Source organism: Cupressus sempervirens, chromosome 9 (genome assembly GCF_028749045.1).
Source record: "Cupressus sempervirens isolate cs-2001-9-10 chromosome 9, ASM2874904v1, whole genome shotgun sequence".
Taxonomy (NCBI): domain Eukaryota; kingdom Viridiplantae; phylum Streptophyta; class Pinopsida; order Cupressales; family Cupressaceae; genus Cupressus; species Cupressus sempervirens.
In genome coordinates this window covers 585,154,528-585,158,622 of record NC_143126.1, presented here as the reverse complement: position 1 = coordinate 585,158,622, position 4,095 = coordinate 585,154,528, and positions in this window count along the sequence as shown.

Genomic DNA, 4,095 nt, shown 5'->3' with positions numbered 1-4,095 from the left:
CTATCGCACCATCCACTCCAAACCAATCCTATCAAGATCCCCAAAATCATGTTGACATCCCCCAAAGCATAAATGAAGATATCATCATACCATGTCTTCCATCCATAGTGCAGTCACCATCTCCTCCATCTCCAAAACCTCAAGCCATATCTCCTCCACTACAAGATATCTTGTCATCCCACCAGCTACATCAAGATCCTCTCCTTCCATCTCCCCTGCTCCATGCTTCCATCTTACCACCTATCTAAGCTATTCCACCATCTATAATCTACCCTCTTGGTTCACTTACATTCATCCACAGTGGCCCTCTCTCAGTAGAAGAATTAAGAACAGTATCTCCCCATTGCAATACACCTAATAAATCACTTCTACCATTTTCTGCAAGCAAAAAGTTTCCTCAGCTTGTTCAAATGCTCAATCGATGGCATTATCAAGGTCAAGGTTTAGGACCATAAGAGCAAGGAATCAGAGAGCCTATTATTACACAAAAAAATCTAGGATTTCATGGTCTTGGATATGTATCCAAAGGCTCACCATCTAAAGGTGTTGGTACACCACACCCCCAAACCAAGCCTATCTCCAAACCCACCATGCTAGCCTCCCATCACTCCTTCAAGAAATCTTATGTCATCCCCCCTCCACCATCTTTGCAACCCAAAACAACCTACCATATCCCCCCTTCATCCTCTAAATCCATTTTGGGTCCCTATGTCCCAAAATCTACCATCCTCCATCCTCCTATCAGCCATCATAAAAATCCTATTCCATCCATTCCTATGCAACATCAACAAAGGCACATATCAGGGCACATCATCCATCATCATCCCCCTACATGCTCTTTCATATCCTCTCCATCTCACAAAGCTTCTCCTAACCATCTTCCTAAAGCTTACCACAACAATGTGAATGCCAACTTCAAAATGCATAAAGCTAAAAATCCACATCCTAGGCAATCATATGTCTATTCTAAAAGACATACTCCAAAAAGGCAAAATCCAATCAAAGAATGCAAAACAATGCAACAGCCTATGAAAAGAAAATCCAAAACCATGTGGATCCCCAAGAAAAAAGTTGAAACCCAATGCATAATGGCATCCACCATTGCTAATCCCCCATCTAGTGACTCATGTCCCCCATCTCCTAACTCCATCTTGGGTGCCTATATCCCCAAGCACGCTTCCACAAATCCTCCATCACGCCCGCATCTACCATCTATCCCCCATATGCTCTTTTCACACCCGTCCCAACATGTGCCAATGTTGCTCTTGCAAGCATCCCCATCTCATGCTCCTTTCCAACCTTTTCATCCCTCCATCTCTTACCATCAATCCCATCTAATCCAATCTATTGCATAAATCACACATCCGGTGTACCAACAACTAGCAACAAAATTGAACATTCCAACAGCCAGTGAAAAATCCCAAAAAAGCCAAAATAGCTGAAGAAAGCCAAAATCATTCCAGCTAAGTCCAAAGTCAAAAATTCAAAAAAAAGTAAATAAAAATAAAGTGTCCACTGGTGAAAACTTGGCAATTCAAGCGCCTTGGACAAGTACCATGATGAAAACTTGGCAAACAAGCATCATGCGTAATCCAGCCATCCCCAGCTTAGCCTATCATCCTCATGCTTTTGGTCGCATCTTGACATCCAACTCCATCTTCCAATCTATCCACCTATCCTCCACCCTCCATATTCCATCTCACACCATCCACTTATCTCCTGCAACTTCAGCCAACCATCCTAGCTATCATCCATCTCCCTAGCTCCTTCAGCTTTTTCCATCCTAGCTTCAATCCTATCACATCCATCATAAGACCTCCTTCCGCATGTTATCTTCTAATTGGGGGTACTATATTCCTTGGAGATCTTGTCTTGTCTATCCTCCGTTGTCATTGGTATCTAGCTCTAGGCTATCCTCATGCAAATCCAATGTCATCCTCTCATTAGCCATTCACTCTAGCACCATCTATCCGTTTAGCTACCACCAACCTTAGCATTGTCCCCATCATCATCATTGGATGCATCTTGTCAAATCCATATCTTTCGTTATCACCTCATCCTTAGCTTCTGCCTCTTGCACCAAATTGAGCCATCCCGCTATCCTCTCATCCTAAGCTTTTTATCCATCTGTATCATACCTATCATTGGTCTGTTAGCTTGTACCATATCTTGATTAGCCCGCTTGTAAATATCTTGGTCCATCAGCTTGTACATCCTCTTTAGCTTAGCACCATTGTATCTATCCAACTTTTGTGTTAGTTCCTCCTTGATCAGCATCTTGCACACATCGCACATCTTGGTTAGCCATTCCAATGCATCCTTTAGCTAGATCTCCTATCACCAAAGTGTTATCCTTCTTAGTTCAGCTTGCCAGACGCATCACTCACCCAGATCCATTAGCTTAGGTGCTCTCCAATTGATCCTTGTAGGATATAGTTTTCCTCATGTCTGATCTTGGTCCGTTAGTACCTCGTCCTACCAATCTCGTTGGCAAATGTTTCTCTTTTGGATTTTCACTTTCTTTTGATTTGGAATCTTCCCTTTTGGGTCTTGAAGTATCTTTTCCAAACAATCTTTTTGTTCCCTCTTCAAAGTTGCCACAATCTTCCATATCATGGTATACTACGAATGGGGCAATTTGGGCGTAAGGTCTTGATCAAGTCTTTTGTTTGTTTTTCTTTTCTGCTTGTGGGTTACCCAGTGTCGGTTCCACTCTGATTCTTTCGAGATTCATGTGTGATGCTGGGGCAATCCTTGCGTGTTTGTTTTGAGTCAGTCCGTCAGTCCTCTGGACAGTTGGTGAAAAGGCTTTGATGTTCTTGGTAAACTTGGCAATTAACCAGAAGTCCTATAGCAAATCTAGTGCTCAACTACATGGTGGTACTTCTCTTTGAAGTATCCCCCTTGCTCAAAAAGCTTCAATGGTTTTCCTTCATCTCCATTATCCCCCATCCATATCCAGCATCCGTCTCTCCTACCCCAGCTTATGCATCAATATCTCTTTGAATCACTCCTCACCTTTAGCTTTAGGGATCCACAATCCTAGTCTTAGGGATCCACCAATCCAAATCAATCCACCAAGCCTCATCTTTCGAGATCCACAATCCTAGTCCTAGGGATCTCCAAAACCCATCTTCCACCAATCTGACTCTTTGAAATCCTGTTGCATCAGCTTTATCATCCTATCATCCATCTCCCTATCCTAGATTCTTTTTTATAGCGCTCCGCTCCTTCATCCTCTGCAATCCCTGAGATCTTAAGCTTGCTTCCTCTTGTGCCTCTAATTCTCCCTTTATCATTCTCCCATAGTGAGAGTTTGAGCTAATTCAGCCCCTTCTCTTTGCCAATCTGAGTTTCCTTGCTCATCCGAGATTCTTGTACTTTTCAAGAAGTCGTCGAGCCTCGCTTTCTCTCCCTGCCACCTTCTTGAGGGGGCATCTTGCAGTCCATTCTCTCCTTTTCTGCTCTAGCCTTGGGCATCTTATTTTCTTATCTTTGATGCCATGCCACTTGCGGCATCACATCAAAGAGGGGCAAAATGTAGACACCTAAAAACTTTTAGAAAATAAAGTATTTTTAATTTTCTGAAAAAGTCCTGATGACATCATCATTTATTAATTAATTAATTATTTAATTTATTTATTTATTTTAATGCCATTAAATCCCTTTATCTTAATTAAAAATATTTAATTAAGGAATCCCTCCCAAAAATGTTTAAATCTTATTTAAACATTATTTCCTTATTTATTAATTATTTAATTAATAAATTGACCAAAAATCCTAAAATAAATAAAAAAATTATTTTTTGCCCAAAACTTGGCCAATTTCCTTATGACCAATAACCTCTTCCAAAATCTTCTAATCCTTCTTTAATTTCGATTAAAGGCTAATCCCATCATTTCCTGCCCCTAATCCCAACTCAAAATATTTAATTAAGATTAAATATTAATCCTCATGTTTATTTAAAAAGTTTTAATAAATATCTCCTCAACCCAAACCCTTGAAATAAATAAAACTTTATTTATTTCTTAAAAATCTAATTTATCCTCGTCCTAAGAAGTTCTCGACTCTTCTAGAAAGTCTTCATCCTCATCT